This window comes from Schistocerca cancellata, chromosome 7, assembly GCF_023864275.1.
Source record: "Schistocerca cancellata isolate TAMUIC-IGC-003103 chromosome 7, iqSchCanc2.1, whole genome shotgun sequence".
NCBI classification, from domain to species: domain Eukaryota; kingdom Metazoa; phylum Arthropoda; class Insecta; order Orthoptera; family Acrididae; genus Schistocerca; species Schistocerca cancellata.
Window position 1 is genome coordinate 89390722 of NC_064632.1, and position 20459 is coordinate 89411180.

Below are 20459 nucleotides of genomic sequence, written 5' to 3' on the forward strand. Positions count from 1 at the left end.
CCTAGGATTTATTCTCATGTAACTTTCTGGTGCCCATTATTTTGCTTCACAAGTAACTCATCACTTTTTGAGTCATGGCTTGTCTTTGATTTGCATATCTTTCTTCTTCCTTCGACATCTAGTTACGTACAGTGTTTCATCTTATCTCTATTTCATGTGGGACCAGCCCTCTTATTCGTAGATCCCTTTTGCCATCTACTATTCCTGTCCAGTTTCACTTTCTTCGCAGTCTGATATATGGACCGTCTTGAAACATGCTTTATTTCGTGTCTGTTAATGCATTTTCCAATGCCTGTCGTTGTTACTTGTCCCGTGGGCTTCCTACAAACTTGCCCCGTTACTTCGGTCTCGAGTACTGACAGCAGCGGAAATCAGTTCTGTATTCTGATCACTATCTCACCACAGTTAATGAAAACCTTTTGCTTCCTCAGGAAGTCGCTTCCTGCAGGGCTATCATAAGGAACGTCCAGTCCTCCTCCTGTGATTTGGAACTCAAGCTTCACTGGCACTTTCCCTTTTACTAGTGACTGCAGATTCATGGCTCCCAATGTATCTCCCGTACCTCGTGTCACCCTCTTCAGGGTACGGGTATCTTTGCTGCTAACTACTGCTTCTTTTGGGAGCCTCTCCTCTTTTAAAGGCTTATATGGTATGTGCTCCAGTATCTGTTAATAACCGTAACTGCCTTCCTAATTCGCCACTATATGCCGTCATAATTTCGTTTCTTCTTCGCAGTCTATGACTGTAACGTCTGGCGATTTTGCAGTAGTAACATCTGACTGTTTCTTGTTTACCAGCGATAGTTACCCTTTTAACTTATGAAAACGGTCCCTGATTCCCCATTTCATTAGGGTCTAATGTGCCCATATAGGTTGCACCTGTAACACCTAAGTGTTTTACACTCCAGTGGGTAATGCCCGTTCCTTCTGACTTTTTCACAAACGATTTTCTTTCCATATTTAGCATCCAAGTGACTTTGTTCATCGCAACGGTAACAAAAATTCTGGAAGTCCTTGACTTGTTCTGCTCTTGTGGATATCACTAGCCATCGTACCTTAGCGCTCCTCTTTAGTTTCCCGCAGTCTCTCACCATGTGACACCTCTGCCCATAGTTATAACATCTTCTTCCTGTTTTACTTTGAATTTTAACTTCCTTACAAACCACTTACCCCTTTTCTTTCATGTACAATAGCATGATTTCTTCTTGCAACGCTACTTCAAAAGCGTCACCTAAACTAATGTGCTGACCCCGGGTTTGTACGATTGTCTGAATCATATCACTTGCTAGACCCTGTATGAAGAAAGCGGATTAATGTATACCAATTCTAATGCATCTTCTAAATGTGCTGCATCTGTACTCTGGTGAATGAATTATTTCGATAATTCATATTCAAACTTCTTTATTTAAATGTGTGTGTCTGCACTAAAATTGCTGAATGACTGAGAAGATGAAACTTCTACGTTATTTGATTCTGAAACAGCTGACTAAAACTAGACGTACTGAGCCTACTTTCTCTTTACTTTTTCTTATCATGTCAACACTGACCCACAATATTCTAGCGCAAAGCAATCAGAGTGCTCAAAAACATTACAACCTGACTTCAAATAATAAATTCAAAATCATGGCCCTGACTAAAAAGAAATCTTAGCAATAACCTATACATTTCATTAAGCACCTACCTCACAAAAATCTTCGTTACGCACATTACAGCAGTACAGCGAGCGTCAATACAGCCAGCTAAATAAAAGATTCTAACTACTAAAGCCACTAACTACTAATAGGCATGTGGTTAGCAAAGGAAAGATTTTGTTGTAAACCTAATAATGTATTTTTTTTTTACCTTAATAATGTCACATCCAGTTCAAACACGAATATAAATCGTCCTTGACATCCAGTACAAAGATATATAATCATGAATAATTCTCAACGTCGAAGTCGGATACTTCCAGATCGTTAGCCTATGCTAACACTTCAGACTTCTACCCTCCATCAATGCTAACTTCTCACATTTAACATCCATCACTGCTGTCTGTTCACCTCCAACTGCCCAACAGTACTTCCATGACTGCTGGCAACTAACTTCCAACTGCCCAACACTACTGGCGATTAACTTCCAACAACGAGTCCAACCCGCCACAGAGTCTCTTACAAAGAAAGCGCAGTCAGAGATCCAATGTAAAGCACTACACAGCGCTGCCAACACAGAAGTAGCCCACTTACAACATATTCCAGAAGGTGGGGCAACTAAAAGTGGCCCAGAGAACAGAGTTCCAGAGTACAAAGAAACACAGCAGATGAAAAGGAATACAGTTCTAACCTGACTATAGCATATGTTGAAATTAACCACCAGGCAATGGTGTTTCGTGGAAGTTATACGGATTCTCCGTTGCCCAGAATCTGTGATTCTGTGGGTTGACATAACCACTCAGGGGAAACCAGGCTTCACCAGACGTAAAGAACAGAGCCACGTCCGAGCCATTCCTTATTATCTCAGTGAACAGCCACTCACAAAAATTAAGGCGCTGAGGAGCATCTGCTGGTTTTAATGTATGAGCAACAGAGACTTGGTAGGGATGCTTGTGCAGGTCCAAGTGAAGTATTCGTCGGCGTGATCGATGTGAAATGCCCGTCTCTTGCGACTGGTGTAGGGTTGATCCGATAGAACTTTGAAGCATTTTCTGTCAAAATGCAGACACATTTTCTTGTGTGCAGGTACGTTACGGAATGTTTTTTGATTTGTTGAAACAGATCCTGTCTGACGTCGTTTTCGGACTAAGTGCTGCAAGGCACTCTTTGCTGGCACTTTGACACCATTAAATTTCTCAGTAAACGCCGTTTCCGCGACTTTGTTGTCACGTACCTTTCCACAACGAACGCCCGCTTCTCCACTGTGAGTACCACCGCCCCCTTTGCGTTGCTCCACTCACACTGACACAGCCCGCACTACGCCCTTGACTGGCGTGGATCATGTGACGGGTGTCAACGTGGTGTGTGCGTCACGGGGTGTGGTTATATACATACACTCAAGTCCAGTCGTATCGACTCGCCCGGGTTACTTTTATTTGCCCCACGCTGTATTAGGCTACGATGCAGTTGCTTCCCTAGGGCGTTGTCTGACCTGAAAAAACTGGTAGGTGCAACAGTCAATGTGGAGCATTTATCCAAGCAATCTTCTTCCAATATTATCTTTTTTTGATCCCAATTATTAGCTCTATCCCGAACAGTTAACTTCGCCTTAGCATCTCCCATGGTTTTAAACTTGATGTATCGGAATAGCAATGGTGTATTATCCATGTAGACTACTTCGAACACAGTGTTCATATTCTCAACGAACTTTCTAACTTCGGACTTCGTCCAATTAAATTACTTATTTATTAATGCAAGAGCATCCTTCTCACTGATAGCCCTAACGCAGGGGCGGGCAAACGTCACACGCGGCTCGTGAGCGCACAGCGCTGCACGTGTGCTGCTCGCGTGCAATCGTCGAATGGGGCAGTGGCGACAGCCGGCAGGTTGCGGCAGTGTAGTACAAGCCGCGGACGTTGATGCGAAGCGACCACTACGTAGTGAACGTTGTATTTCAAGAACTGGAAAATGCAGAGTGAATTAAGGAAACGGAGACGTGGAGATTTGCTATCTTTTAAAAAGTAATGGGAGAATCACTTTTTCTTTGTGCAAAGACGTGAAAATTCGAAATGTTTAATATGTGGCAGTATTCTCGCTGGTCAGCGGAAGTTTAGTATTGAAGGCCATTATAATAAATTTCATAAGGACGAGTACAATTTATTGTCGGATTCTGAGCGGATGGGGAAATTGACTGAGCTTAAGAAGAGCGACCTGACGATATTAGATGCATCTGTCCTAGTTGCCGTTGTCACGAGATATCTGCGACTTTCTCTCGTCATGTCTCTCATCTAACTGATTTAACATTTTATGGAGCACTGTTTTCAATTTTTCAGGACGACAACAATAATAGCGCAGCGGTACGTGCAAGCTATAAAATTGCGCTTAATATAGTGAGAGCTGGAAAACCATTTGCTCAATTAATAAGCCTCGGTTAAGAGCAAACATAAGTGATGAAAATTTACGTAACTGTTTGCGTTTGTCTGTATGCAGAAATTTTGTTCCAGATATTAAACGTATTGTAAACTCCACCTGTGATAATTAAATAAAACGTATCGTAGTTAATAGGTACTCTTTCAAACCATGATTTATTTCAAGCACTCCTGCTAACCTTATTCCATCATTCAATAAAGCAAGCTAGGAAAACAAAACGCAGTGGTCAGAAGGTATGGTGGGGAGGGGAGGTAAGCGGGTGGCCAGCTTGCCCCTGCGTGTACGCAGAACACCTGTTAACTGCACGCGTGCAAGTGCACCGCACACGTGCAGGATTCCTGCCCGCCCCTGCCCTAACGTCTGAAGTACTAGCTGAAGTCATCTTACGTTAACACAATGTTACACCCAGAGTCTTAGAACTATTGCTGATGTTGTTTGCCTGAACTCGGAAGAAGTTGTTGGCTTCTTAGAAAGAGAATAAGGGAGCAAACATTTAAGGATTCAATTTAAGAACAATTTATTTCCCAACAGTTCAGACTTACTCGGAGACATGTCTTAGAATGGCCTTATGCCTTTGCAAATCAATGAGCATACTCTACCACTCCACTTTCCAGGAATTCCCAGTTCCTGTGTTCTGCCTTCCGCTATCAGAGACGAGCACTCTGCATGCAACTCGTTCCAATAATACACAAAAAAATACTTTAACCACAATTAGAGACAAGCGCGAGGCAGCACTTATTCCTTCCTACGTTCTGGCTCATAGAAAATATCAGCTGTTACTCGTTGCGACTGTACGCAATCATTCACAATAGGAGACAAATGCGAGATAATGCTGGTTCCTCAATATATCTGACAAATATCAAATACTGACTCTACATCGTTGATGTTAATTGAGGCACACTCTACAGAGTTGTTGTTCTTTATATGGCAGAAAGCTGAACACAATAACTATTGTTAGAGTACGTGACGGTACGTCAGATAAATGGACATTTGGAGAAAGGGAAAAGAAGTTTTTGCTATGAGACGTGTGAAATATATCATCTACAGACTAAGTACGTCTGCGCGATGTATAACAAATATTGAAGAACATAAGTTATTATTATCAAAACAAATATCGATGTAATTAACAAAACACAGTTTTTTGGTATAATCTCTGTGTAAAATAGGCCATAAATATCAGAGACAATGCTTTGATTGAACCAGCTTTCCTGTTTTGTTTCGTCTAGCGGTAGGCCGCCATTGTAGTGCTGTCTGATAATTAACGAACGTTTTATCTGTATTTTTGAAAAATATAATAGAAATTGTTATTAGAAAGTGTGTATTATTGACTTAGTTGTCACCTCTTGTGATTGCAACCATTAATTATAATTAACAAGATTTTACAGAATTTCGTAGTGTAGTAAGCTCATCTCCCCTAGCAGTATTTAGTCGGCCATTACGATGACTGTACTATTTAATTAAAATTTCATGTCATAATATTAATTGTAAATGCGAGAGACTTCTCAACTTTGATCTTTCATTAACTTCAAAGTTAAAAAGAGTAGTGATAGATTTCATTTACCAAAATTCACAGCACTGAATGAGTTCAGTATGTTTCATTTTGGCCGCCTAACGGCAGATGAGATTCTCTCCAGTTTTGCCGTGCAAATAATGAACAAGAAACATTGAAAACCATTACATTCAATAAGCTCCGCAATATCTCAGTTAATCTTTGTGACATTTGGTACATAAATAACCAGCATCCCTGAGACCCATATTAATAATTACAGTTTGCGTAAGAATACGGATTTTTTTTGTTTTTCGAAATAGCAGCGCTCACGAAAACTATTTATTAGAAGGCGGTGAGTGGCGCGTTGTGTTTAAAAAATATTATATCGTACGTACTTCGGGGCAGCCGATGTCTATAGGAGTGTTACCACGGTATAAGTTAATTAAAAGTCTCATGCTAGCCCACAATATTTAAAGCCACCCCAACCAAAATCATAAAATATATAATCATAAAAATAAAAATATATAATTATCCTGTGATAAAGTGCACACACCTATAGATACAGGATTATTACAAATGATTGAAGCGATTTCACAGCTCTACAATAACTTTATTATTTGAGATATTTTCACAATGCTTTGCACACACATACAAAAACTCAAAAAGTTTTTTTAGGCATTCACAAATGTTCGATATGTGCCCCTTTAGTGATTCGGCAGACATCAAGCCGATAATCAAGTTCCTCTCACACTCGGCGCAGCATGTCCCCATCAATGAGTTCGAAAGCATTGTTGATGCGAGCTCGCAGTTCTTGCACGTTTCTTGGTAGAGGAGGTTTAAACACTGAATCTTTCACATCACTATACATGAAACTTGCCCGCACGCGTTCAACCGTTTCTTCGCTCACTGCAGGTAGACCCGTTGATTTCCCCTTACAGAGGCATCCAGAAGCTTTAAACTGCGCATACCATCGCCGAATGGAGTTAGCAGTTGGTGGATCTTTGTTGAACTTCGTCCTGAAGTGTCGTTGCACTGTTAGGACTGACTGATGTGAGCGCATTTCAAGCACGACATACGCTTTCTCGGCTCCTGTCGCCATTTTGTCTCACTGCGCTCTCGAGCGCTCTGGCGGCAGAAACCTGAAGTGCGGCTTCAGTCGAACAAAACTTTACGAGTTTTTCTACCTAACTGTAGTGTGTCGTGACCATATGTCAATGAATGGAGCTACAGTGAATTTATGAAATCGCTTCAATCATTTGTAATAGTCCTGTATATACTTATACCGTGATAAGTGTTATCGGAAATTCGGTTGTCTTTCCTCGAATTTTGACTGTCTTTTCATAGTTTTGGCTGCAGCAGTATCAAGCATCACTATAGTGACTTCTCACGATGACTCACCTGCTGTATTGCTCCTAACTGCTTCCTGGTAATCACTCTTTTGTCCCCACGCACTGGTCGTTGGTGTATTGTCAGCGTCTGCTAGTCATCTCGGTGAGGGTGCTGGCCCACTTCCTGATGTGTGCCTGACGCCACGTCACGTCGTTGTCTTAATATTAAGTCTACTCTTAATAAAGCTGGTCGTCTTTCCTCGCAGCCGTATAACTTCTTACATTAATAAAATTTGGTACCCATGACAGTGTGATTTGATGATGTTTGGTTTGTGGGGCGCTCAACTGCGCGGTTATCAGCGCCCGTACAATGACCCAATCTTTGCTCAGTCCAAATTTGCCACTTTCCTGGATGATGATGAAATGATGAGGACAACACAAACACCCAGTCATCTCGAGGCAGGTGAAAATCCCTGACCCGCCGGGAATCGAACCCGGGACCCCGTGCTCGGGAAGCGAGAACGCTACCGCGGGACCACGAGCGGCGGACCCATGACAGTGTGATCTAAGTAAACTGAAATTAACTTTTGTAGTTGTACATTGATTAAAATTGAAACTTCAACAACATGTGGAAGTGGAACATTAGGGAAGGTAAACCTTCCCTAGTGCATGTACACTATCAGTAAGACGACCAGTGAGAGCTCACCATAAACTGAAAAATACGCAGCCACTGCTCAAGGTGAACCATCACTGTACTCAGCTAGGGAAAGTGTACAGTAGTATATTATTAGGACCACCTCACTAAATTCGTTGTTCTGAGACCACTGAAGTCCAGAACAGCTGAATAGGTAAGCGATAACAAAAAATGGCTCTGAGCACTATGGGACTGAACATCTATGGTCATCAGTCCCCTAGAACTTAGAACTACTTAAACCTAACTAACCTAAGGACATGACACAACACCCAGCCATGACGAGGCAGAGAAAATCCCTGACCCCGCCGGGAATCGAACCCGGGAACCCGGGCGCGAGAAGCGAGAACGCTACCGCACGACCACGAGCTGAAGGCTAAGCGATAACATTATTGATATTTTTACGTTGTAAGGCGCTCCCTCAGTACTGCAGTCTGACAATGGTGGAGAGTTCGTTAGCAAAATAATGAGCTGCTTAACTGAACTCTGGCCCAATTTTAAGATTGTCCACGGTGAACCTAGATACAGTCAGCGCCATGGCAGCGTAGGGCGAGCAAATCAAGACATCGAAAATATGCTGACTACATGTAGGCAAGAGCACAACACCGCGGAGTGGAGTTGTGCATTAAGATTTGTGCAGCTAATGAAGAATAGCGCTGTACATTTTGGAATTAAAAGATCTCCATACGAAGCGATGTTTGGCTGCCCTGCTAAACATGGTTTGTCTCCAACAAGTTTATCTCCTGAAGCATTGATGAACGTTCACTCTGAGGATGTCCTTGAAAATGAAATTAATCGTGTGAGTGATAGCAGCAAGACAGGGACTGTAACGTTGCAAGATAACGATCACAGTAAATCTCCATTGCAACTGGATAACATACCAACAGGAACAGAGGATGAGAACAGAGAGAAAGAAAGTATTCGTGACGATAATGACTGCTGCCTGATTCAGACGAGTCAACTCGTGCTATTAAAAAAACGCAGAACTGAAGCTTACAAGTGCTCAGAAGAACAAGCGCAAAGAATGCGGCAGTTTTCAGATCGCTGCTTTCCAACAGTGGGAAAGGGCTGTAGTGTGAGAGTTCCAATTCCCGACTTCGATAGAGGAACAGATGCTAGGTCGATATTGGGTGCTGTTCTCAAGACAACGGCCGAAGGCTTCTACCGAATCGGGGCGGAAGATGGTGTTCTGAGCCAACTACACACACGGTAATAAATTGTTTGTTTTTAAATAATTATGGAAGGAGCGATACGATACGCCGCTGCGGTTACAACAACATTTTCTTTCAGGTCTCAATTCAGTAGTTGCCCTCTAAGAATAATCTCAGAGGAAGAAGTTGCGGCAGAGAAAACTGTTGCCCTGAGGATAGTCGCGACGTCTCAGTCGATGGGGAGCGGCCAGGGATTCTTCAAATGCAACTGCCAGCAATAACCTCAGATTCTGAGATGGTTTTACAAAAACAAAAATGTGTTGTGCAAAAGTGCCATGGTGCACGTCCTTGATGCAATAAAGTAATTTTTCATAATTCAAACTACAGGTGATAAATACAACTATAGAAGTATAACTGTTTTGTTATTACAGCAATGGTTCAAATTCCTCCCCTCTTGGCAGTGAAAGTATGTATTCACCAGTGATAGTGCATCATCCCTAATCTATGTGTATTGTTTGACAGAACTGGAATCAGTAATCCCCTTTCACTACATGGGCCAGTGAAGGTGCACTATCACCAGTGATGGTATACTTTCCCTGAAACTTCCACTTTAACGTATGCGTTTTTTGTTTGTCAAAATTTTATAAGTATCTGGGCAGTTAAGCCCACAGTGTCAATGGGCAGTGTTAGTGTTATGTAGTCAACTGTAAGTTGTTGCTGGTCACTCTCAGCGTATTCAGAAAAATTACTGATTTTCATTTAAATATGCAGTCAAAAGCTAAACAATATTTGTGTTTCCATTCGAAAGTCATAAAAGATTCATCACTCAGATAAAACTTGCAATGTATTCGTTTATAGCTATCTCACTCACGTTGTTGATGGATGAGCCGACCGGTGTGGCCGTGCAGTTAAAGGCGCTTCAGTCTGGAACCGCGTGACCGCTACGGTCGCAGGTTCGAATCCTGCCTCGGGCATGGATGTGTGTGATGTCCTTAGGTTAGTTAGGTTTAATTAGTTCTAAGTTCTAGGCGACTGATGACCTCAGAAGTTAAGTCGCATAGTGCTCAGAGCCATTTGAACCTTTTTTTCTTTTTTTTTTTTTGTTGATGGATGAAAGTTAAGTACCACGCCTACCTGTTGCACGTTAGTGCTGTCAGCATGCTCGGTGCTGATCATGCAATGAAAGCACGACACAGAGTTACAATATTCACATGCATAATACAACTGATAGCAAATCGTAACGTCACGATATGGTGTTGGGATAATTCAAGTTTGAGACTGACATTCTATGAAAATTTAGTTCAGCCTACGAGTATAACAACATTATTGGATACCCACCCTTTTAATGGAAATTATGGTAACGAACCACGAAACGGACGATTACACTTCAAATGGATCTGGCTGTGTGCTGCCTGATGGAAAAATATAAATATTACGAGTAGGTTGAAGTGGAGCGGAACTTCAACAACAAATCAGAAAAAATAAGTATCGTATTTATTGTTTTATTATGATCTGAGCAGCGACTGTAAGTCGTCAAGTGCTTTTTCTCTGGAGCATCAGCAGCTGTTTACAATTTCGTTTTTGCAGTGTGTAGCTGTAGTCGGTAGAGGAACTACTGTTCATCACGTCTATCATGTGATGCCCAATGTGTACCGAAGCACTTTTCTTTTGATTATAGGTATGTTTCGGTACACATTTTGACAGAGAAAGACATTCGGTAGGACGTATAGATAGTAATATGAAAGTGTTGCATATGGCGCCAAAGGGACAATTAATGAACCTGCTCGAAGAAATGGAGATTTATGTACACAGGAAACAACAACCGGAATTACTGCTGAATGAACAGAACGAGTTTAACCGGAATGCTTACACTGATGTATTCAGAGACCTACCAGTTTGAGTAGACCCCAGCGGATTGGCGTATGCCGGCCGCCGGCAACGGGGAGACTGAGCCGTCCCCCGTGAGTTCAACCACAGGAAAACAAGGAAGTCATGCAGAGACGCCACGACATATTCGCCATCGATACTGCACTCTAATATAATATCGATTGTCAATTTTCTATTTTTAACTAAGAGTCACTAATTTATTAATTGTATTATGATTTCGTTCACTGTTAACTGATCTTACGATAGAAGATTTTGTGATCTTTATTTTTATTTTTTATTTTATACTTTTTATACTGGCATTCATAAAAGTTGTTGCTACCAAACCAGGCTAAGTGTTGTATCGTATATTATTTGTATTTTTTTTTTATTTCAAGTATGAGTCCAATTTCACATATAGTATATCAGTATATGTTTTTAATGACAGACGCTCGTTTAGCCAACTGGGTAAATTTGTTAGCTAAAGACAGTGCATATGCATTTTAATTTTTATATTGGCGACACTGGTTTACTATGTACTCTGGCTAAAGTGCCCTCTGCTGGCATTAGGTTTTTGTATAAATAGTGACACAATCTGTGTATTAGCGCGCAGACGTTTAACTTGACGGTGGTTTGTATCAGAATATTTTAACGGTATGTATGACTGCGATACATGGCTATAAATATTTTATATTTTATATTTCATCCGTCACTAAGACTTGTATAGATTTAATCTTAATTAATTGAACCTGGTCGCTTACACAATATTTATATTTACAACAAATCTGAAGGTGGCGATAAGTCGAAACCGGTCATAAAGTGTAAAGAAATCTATGTGATCAAGACGAACTTGTGAAAATAAAAGTGCTCAAAATAAAATGATCACAGACTCATATACAGCCTTTATATCTTCAAATGACAAATTAAAATGTATGAACTGTACTTAGCCCTTTCCTTTGTAAAATGCAAGCTACCTGGACTTGTTACATATGAACTGACAGAAATTGGACTTTTGGCTGCTAATTCTTTGACTCTGACTGCCGCTAATAACAGCAACAACAATAATAATACAGTGTAGGCTCTGCTGCAATGTAGTCAATGAGCCCCTGATGAAAGACTTGCACACAAGTAACAAAATGATGGTTCAAATGGCTCTGAGCACGGGAATTAACATCTGAGGTCATCAGTCCTCTAGACTTAGAACTACTTAAACCTAACTAACCTAAGGACATCACACACACCCATGCCCGAGGCAGGATTCGAACCTGCGACCGTAGCAGTCGCGCGGTTCCAGACTGAAGCGCCTAGAACCGCTCGGCACACAAGTAGCAGATTAATGTGTTGCTACTGATGACTGCTGCTGTTAGTCAGATGCTTATGTTTCAGTTCAATACACGTTTCACTGCAGTGCATTATTGTGAGTGCAACTGTGCTTCTGATCGAGGGGCGTTAATAAATAATGCGACACACTTTTCTTGTAAGCGGGTCGGTTTTCTTCAGTATTCCCGGATATCATATTATTTTCTACTCTTTTGGCTACAAAGGTAATCTCCGTTCACGTCGACAGACTCACGCAAATTTACTGGGAGGGCATGTATGTCCGCGAGGAACCACTCTACAGTTCGAGGTCGGAGCTCTTACTGCATCAATAATCTCCTCGTCATCTACGTACTGCTTCCTGCAGGGTTCATCCTCCATTGGACCAAAGAGATGGAAGCGAGAAAGTGCGAGATCCGGGCTGCAGGATGGATGAGTTAGCCAGTCCAATGAAATTCTGAGAGCTCCTGTCGTGTGCCCGTCTTGTGTGAGGTCTTGCAGTGCCATGGAGTAGAATAAGTTCGTCTGCATTTTCGTGGCGATGAACACACCGAAGCTTTTTCAGTTTCCTGGGGTAGTCAAATACACTACCGAGTTGATCGTTGCATCGTGACGGAGGACACAGACCAGAATAAACCCTCCAGAGTCCCAAAAGACTGTTGCCTTGACTTTAGCAGCTGAGGGTGCGGCTTTGAACTTTTCCTTCGGAGGAGAGGCGACTGAACCATGAATTATGGCGGTTCACAAACAACAACTCAAGTACACATGTTATTCCAAAACGTTATAGTGGAAGTAGGGACAAGGAGGTGCTGGTGAAATAACACACACTGCTTAAGATACCTTTTTATTTTAACTTTCTCAATAACAAATTTTTAAGTCTGGCATTTTTTTAAAAAACAATTTCAAAAACAATTTCCAAAGCTGACAAATCTTCTTTATGAAAAGGAGATTGCAAGGTACGATGTTAACAACTTCCCAATAATAAGATTTTAAACAATTCCTTTAAAAAAAATGTTAAGTAGCTAGTTTGTACTTAAGTTAAAACAGTTGTCTCTTGCCAGTTAAATAACTTATATTACACCTGTCAGTTGTTAAAAGATAAATGTGAATAAGCTAGCACACAAACCTTCACATTAAAGGCAGTTCTCAAAAATAATTTTCCATAGCTCGGTGAGGGAGTGACATGTCTAAAGGGGCCCAGATCACAATAATCGGAATAGTTATTGGTGGTCTACAGGGCCACAGCAGATCAGCACCAAAACTTGCATTACAAGCCACCACCTCCCCGAGTTACCCAAAACCAGAAGATGTAGCAAGGGTGGTGCCTGTACAGACTGTGAACCACAGAGACGCACGACACCGACCCGAAATCACCCAGTCGAGGTGTGAATCAAACTGCCCGACCAAGAAGCGATTACCACATTCCCGCGGACAGGGAAACGAAAACTGTGGTGGGAAGACCCCAACAAAACCACTGGTGAAGAAACTCATACACTTCACTAGAACATGAAAAACCCCTTATACAGGGTTATTACAAATGATTGAAGCGATTTCACAGCTCTACAATAACTTTATTATTTGAGATATTTTCACAATGCTTTGCACACACATACAAAAACTCAAAAAGTTTTTTTAGGCATTCACAAATGTTCGTTATGTGCTCCTTTAGTGATTCGGCAGACATCAAGCCGATAATCAAGTTCCTCACACACTCGGCGCAGCATGTCCCCATTAATGAGTTCGAAAGCTTCGTTGATGCGAGCTCGCAGTTCTGGCACGTTTCTTGGTAGAGGAGGTTTAAACACTGAATCTTTCACATAACCCCACAGAAAGAAATCGCATGGGGTTAAGTCGGGAGAGCGTGGAGGCCATGACATGAATTGCTGATCATGATCTCCACCACGACCGATCCATCGGTTTTCCAATCTCCTGTTTAAGAAATGCCGAACATCATGATGGAAGTGCGGTGGAGCACCATCCTGTTGAAAGATGAAGTCGGCGCTGTCGGTCTCCAGTTGTGGCATGAGCCAATTTTCCGCGGGCTACGCGTGAAACTTTCCCACACGCGTTCAAACGTTTCTTCACTCACTGCAGGCCGACCCGTTGATTTTCCCTTACAGAGGCATCCAGAAGCTTTAAACTGTGCATACCATCGCCGAATTGAGTTAGCAGTTGGTGGATCTTTGTTGAACTTCGTCCTGAAGTGTCGTTGCACTGTTATGACTGACTGATGTGAGTGCATTTCAAGCACGACATACGCTTTCTCGGCTCCTGTCGCCATTTTGTCTCACTGCGCTCTCGAGCGCTCTGGCGGCAAAAACCTGAAGTGCGGCTTCAGCCGAACAAAACTTTGAGTTTTTCTACGTATCTGTAGTGTGTCGTGACCATATGTCAATGAATGGAGCTACAGTCAATTTATGAAATCGCTTGAATCATTTGTAATAGCCCTGTATATATAACTCTGTTACACAAAAACAGTACTCAACTTCTCACACTTCACCACAGCGCCGGGAACACGTTGCACTTCCTTATGCTCGTCAGGGCCAACCGCTGCCAGTGGTTTCAACGGCCGATAAGAAGACACACGGTCCCACGCGCTGATCTCCTGCACCACGGCTTCTAAGCTTCATAAGCCACGTACACGCGGGTAAGACAGACTTAGCCCCTGACAGCCAAGAGGTCGGCCAAAGCACGTGGCGAGCAGTTGACGACCCCCAACGCAGGGCCCCGCTCGCGCCACCACCTCTCTCGGTCATCGCCCAGTACGTACTCCTCGGTCGTCACGCGACACTACACTTGCTCCACCTCCCGCCAGAGGGCGGTTTCTATCCAAATAGCGCGCCAAACCGAAGGCGCCACCGCAAACACTAGACGCGAAGCGAAAGAACTCCGCCTGGCGCGCTTTTCGAAGAGCCGGACACAACTACGGCTCAGCGATGTGGCGCCACTACATGGATTGCCGTCTTGTTTCCGGTTCGAACTGATGAACCTATCATTCGTCGTCTGTGACTATGTTCGACAAAAAATTGTAACAACCAGCCTCGTAGCACGCAAGCGATTCCGCGCAGACGATCCTTCGTCGTCCTTTACGGTCTTTTGTTAGGTTGCGAGGCACACAATTTGAGTACCCTAACTGAAGGAAGAGTGTGTCAGCATTACAAACAGAAACATCCAGTTGAGCAGCGAGGTGCTTGACTGTGATCTGTCGATTACCTCAAATGACAGTGTCCACATATTGCAACACTGCAGGAGTCACAGGTGTCTGCCGCGCGGATTAGCCGAGCGGCCTGAGGCGCTGCAGTCATAGACTGTACGGCTGGTCCCGGCGGAGGTTCGAGTCCTCCCTCGGGCATGGGTGTCTGTGTGTTTGTCCTTAGGATAATTTAGGTTAAGTAGTGTGTAAGCTTAGGGACTGATGACCTTAGCAGTTAAGTCCTATAAGATTTCACACACATTTCCACCTCAAAGCTGTGTGCGGCCAGCCAGCACGCGGCAGTTCGGATAGTTTGGTGCGGCCTTATTCCTATGATGTCAGTAGCCTCGCCCAAAGACTCACCCTGCTTTTGTTCGTTGCCAGGCCTCCGAGACATTCTCAAGCTGTTTTGAATATCTACGATGGCCTGGTTTTCCTCTAACAGAAATTCAATGAGAGTTCTCTGCTTCGAATGCACCTCCGCTACAGATGAGATTTTGAAGTTTATATATGGTGCCACCACCATTCGGAACTTCATGAAACTATAGGGGCTGAAGGGGCATTACACGGTTTTTCAAAACAAATTTCGCATTTTTTAAGTCTAAAGTGGGCGAGAAAAAAATGTGTTGCATTCTATATTGAATGCCCTTCGCAAAATTCCTTATGTTATCCACGAGATGACAGCTATGTTGAGGCCTACATTCGTTCTTAATCGTTTGAAGAAACACATCAAGGGCCCGCAAAAAAATTTCCGACTGCCAGTATGCCAGCAAAGAGATACATGATTTTGCTAAAAAATGGTTCTAACATTTCTGGCAAATTATTATCAATCAAAGTGTAATAGTGTGTAATACATGTTGTTGTTGTTGTTGTTGCTGTGGTCTTCAGTCCAGAGACTGGTTTCATGCAGCTCTCCATGCTACTATATCCTGTGCAAGCTTCTTAATCTCCCAGTACCTACTGCAACCAATATCCTTCTAAATCTGTTTAGTGCATTCATCTCTTGGTCTCCCTCTACAATTTTTACCCTCCACGCTGCCCTCCAATACTAAATTAGTGATCCCTCGATGTCTCAGAATATGCGCTACCAACCGATCCCTTCTTCTAGTCAAGTTGTGCCACAAATTTCTCTGCTCTCCAATTCTATTCAGTACCTCCTCATTAGTTATGTGATCTACCCACCTAATCTTCACCATTCTTCTGTAGCACCACATTTCGAAAGCTTCTGTTCTCTTCTTGTCTAAACTATTTATCGTCCACGTTTCACTTCCATACATGGAGTGTAGACTCCATAGAAATACTTTCAGAAACGACTTCCTGACGCTTAAATCTATACTCGACGTTAACAAATTTCTCTTCTTCAGAAACGCTTTCCTTGCCATTGCCAGTCTACATTTTATATTCTCTCTACTTCCACCATCATAAGTTATTTTGCTCCCCAAATAGCAAAACTCGTTTACTACTTTAAGCGTCTAATTTCCTAATCTAATTCCCTCAGCATCACCCGATTTAATTCAATTACATTCCATTATCCTCGTTTTGCTTTTGTTGATGTTCATCTTATATCCTCCTTTCAAGATTCTGTCCATTCCGTTCAACTGCTCTTCCAAGTCCTTTGCTGTCTCTGACAGAATTACAACGTCATCGGCGAACCTCAACGTTTTTATTTCTTCTCCATGGATTTTAATTCCTACTCCGAATTTTTCTTTTGTTTCCTTTACTGCTTGCTCAATATACAGATTGAAAAACACTGCTTCCCTTTCATGTCCCTCGACTCATATAACTGCCATCTGGTTTCTGTACAAATTGTAAATTGTATTTTACCCCTGCCACTTTTAGAATTCGAAAGAGAGTATTCCAGTCAACATTGTCAAAAGCTTTCTCTAAGTCTACAAATGCTAGAAACGTAGGTTTGCCTTTCCTTAATCTATTTTCTAAGATAAGTCGTAAGTTCAGTATTGCCTCACGTGTTCCAACATTTCTACGGAATCCAAATCTTCCCAGAGGTCGGCTTCTACCAGTTTTTCCATTCGTCTGTAAAGAATTCGTGTTAGTATTTTGTAGCTCTGACTTATTGAACTGATAGTTCGGTAATTTTCACATCTGTCAACTCCTGCTTTCTTTGGGATTGGAATTATTATATTCTTCTTGAAGTCTGAGGGTATTTCGCCTGTCTCATACATCTTGCTCACCAGATGGTAGAGTTTCGTCAGGACTGGCTCTCCCAAATATTGTCTACTCCCGGAACCTTGTTTCGACTCAGGTCTTTCAGTGCTCTGTCAAACTCTTCACGCAGTATCGTATCTCCCATTTCATCTTCATCTACATCCTCTTCCATTTCCATAATATTGTCCTCAAGTACATCGCCCTTATATAGACCCTCTATATACTCCTACCACCTTTCTGCTTTCCCTTCTTTGCTTAGAACTGGGTTTCCATCTGAGCTCTTGATATTCATACAAGTGGTTCTCTCTTCTCCAAAGGTCTCTTTAATTTTCCTGTAGGCAGTATCTATCTTACCCCTAGTGGTATGTGCCTCTATATCCTTACATTTCTCCTCTAGCCATCCCTGCTTAGCCATTTTGCACTTCCTGTCGATCTCATTTTTGAGACGTTTGTATTCCTTTTGCCTGCTTCTTTTACTGCATTTTTATATTTTCTCCTTTCATCAATTAAATTCAATATCTCTCCTGTTACCCAAGTATTTCTACTAGCCCTCGTCTTTTTACCTACTTGATCCTCTGCTGCCTTGACTACTTCATCTCTCAAAGCTACCCATTCTTCTTCTACTGTATTTCTTTCCCCCATTCTTGTCAATCGTTCTCTAATGATCTCCCCGAAGCTCTCTACAACCTCTGGTTTAGTCAGTTTATCCAGGTCCCATCTCCTTAAATTCCCACGTTTTTGCAGTTTCTTCAGTTTTAATCTACAGTTCATAGCCAATAGATTGTGTAGATTCATGTAATACATAGCAAGACCTATTGTTGGGCGGTCTACTAGGAGGTGGAGGCCTCTTGGTGGTGAGTTATGGTGTCACAGTCCACCTGGAGACAGCGTGTACAATTCATGTTGGCTGAGGGAAGCCGGCCCTTATAAGGTAGAGAGGATTTTCCTGGCCCTTGAATGGACGAAAAGAATGAGACAGTAGCTCTATTTCCACTGCAGGTGAGAATGGGGTGGCGACGCCCAACGTGAACCATCTGGAGTTGGTAGCGTTATTATGTAATCCCGTTATTATTAGAGTTTGGTGGCGGTGACTGTCAAATACGGTCGCGCACGTGACGTCGCTGTTAAGAAGTATCGCATGATTGGATGTAGGTGGCGATTACCAAAGTGAAGGTTGCCTACGTGACAGGCGTATTCAATTCATTATTTTCATTCATGTTGTTAATTGCATCACGAGGGTGCATTATATGCGTTGTGTGCGGTGCGTTGTTGACAGCTGACGCGTATGTGACTGCCGAAGCCAATTACGGTCGCGAATGTGGAGTTTTGTTGGCCCTTACCTTCCCACCTTCCCAGGATATTTTTTTGTTCCGCACTGTCCCAGGCGCGGTCAGACAGACCGCCATGTTTACATTACCATAAAAATTGCATTCAGTTGCCTCAGTGAAACAGTTCAGTTTTTTATGCAAAGGATTGCATTAAAAGTACACAAGAAATACATTCATATAAATTGTATAGTCTATTTTCGCGTAAAAAACGCATTTAAACAAAAAACTGCACAAAATGAACATAATATTACATGATAATGTGAATGCTATAAAAACTCAGATACCTTGCACTTCAAATTTTACTTTTTACTATAATTTTATTGTTTATTATACATATAACAATAGAAACTTAAAAACTTCCATAAAACATTCAAAAAATGAAAATTACACTAATAATTTTCAAGTTTTTTAATTTCCTTATCAGAGATTTTCCCTGCACTCACTGGAAATTTTTATAGAGAAACCAAGCTAGATTTGCTTCTTGCAACGATGACAAATATAAGACGTCTTTCTCTTCATTTTTGTGTCACAGGTGGAGCATGTTCTGCGTTTTTCCAGTCTTTCTACAACGACATCTACTCTTGCTTCTGCTACACCCAAAACACGGTGATGGATTCACGAAATTCACGGGCTATGTGACAGTTACTGAATCGCTTTTTATCTGTAGTGTCACCACTGGACTTGCAAGCTTCTTCAGAAAATTAAAGCTGCTCACCTGCCTTTGTAGGAACTGTGAAGGACAAACGCTTTCACCACACTTATGTCCAACAAGCGGAAAAATAATGCCACTACTCTTTGTTATATTTGTTTCAACTAAACATATTTCTAGCTGAACCTTTAGCTGAAGCTTCAGTCTCTACAATTCCGTCTTCATCACTTTGATCACTTGTTCCATTCAAGGATTTGAAAGGTAACAAAACAAATTCATCTTGACTTTTGTACTGTTCCTATTCTGAATTATGTTGACTTATAATGTCGTTGTCACTATCTAAACCAACACCCTCAGGCTATTTTAAAACAGTATCCTAAAAGTCAGGGTCCATAATATGAACAACAGATGAAGTCTTTCCTACTGAATCCATAACGCAAAGTCCCAGGTGTGGTCTCAGAGACCGCCAGCACGAAAGAAGCAATAATAGCATGGGTTCACGTCACATTAAAGTGGCTATTGACAAAGTAAACACTGCAGCTCTGGGAAAGAAGTACTAGATATCGCTGACATTTCCTATCCCGCCTCTAAGCATTAGAAACAGAGTAACAACGAATGCTAACAATGAATACTAACCTCATTAACGAAGCCACCGCCGAGCATATCTTCTGCAGCAAAAAGGTCCATTGTCGTCTTCAGAAGATGCCAGCTGAGAGACAGAACATTGCGATTTGTACGTGATGTTCGTTCCCTGCTACATCCCTCACAAGCACAGCAGTCTGTTACAACTAGCTTCTGGAGCACATCTTTCAAAGTGATAGAGGTGTTACACGGTGTACAATACGTTCGGTTTTAAATGCAAAACGAAGTACACTATCTGATCAAATGTAACCGGACATCTTTACGTAATGCATACAGAGAAGATTAGCATGGCCCCTGTGCAAGGATGACACGCAAAATCGTGAAGCGTTCCACATTTTTAGTCCGCCGCTGGTGGTCTCGCGGTAGCGTTCTCGCTTCCCGAGCACGGGGTCCCGGGTTCGATTCCCGGCGGGGTCAGGGATTTTCACCTGCCTCGAGATGACTGGGTGTTTGTGTTGTCCTCATCATTTCATCATCATCCAGGAAAGTGGCGAAATTGGACTGAGCAAAAGATTGGATAATTGTACGGGCGCTGATGACCACGCAGTTGAGCGCCCCACAAACCAAACATCATCATCATCATCT

General features: G+C 42.2%; 1 pseudogene; it reads left to right on the plus strand.

The window, feature by feature from the left end:
- The first annotated feature begins 20117 nt into the window (after nucleotides 1-20117).
- Nucleotides 20118-20213, plus strand: LOC126093526 (U6 spliceosomal RNA; annotated as a pseudogene).
- Nucleotides 20214-20459: the final 246 nt, after the last annotated feature.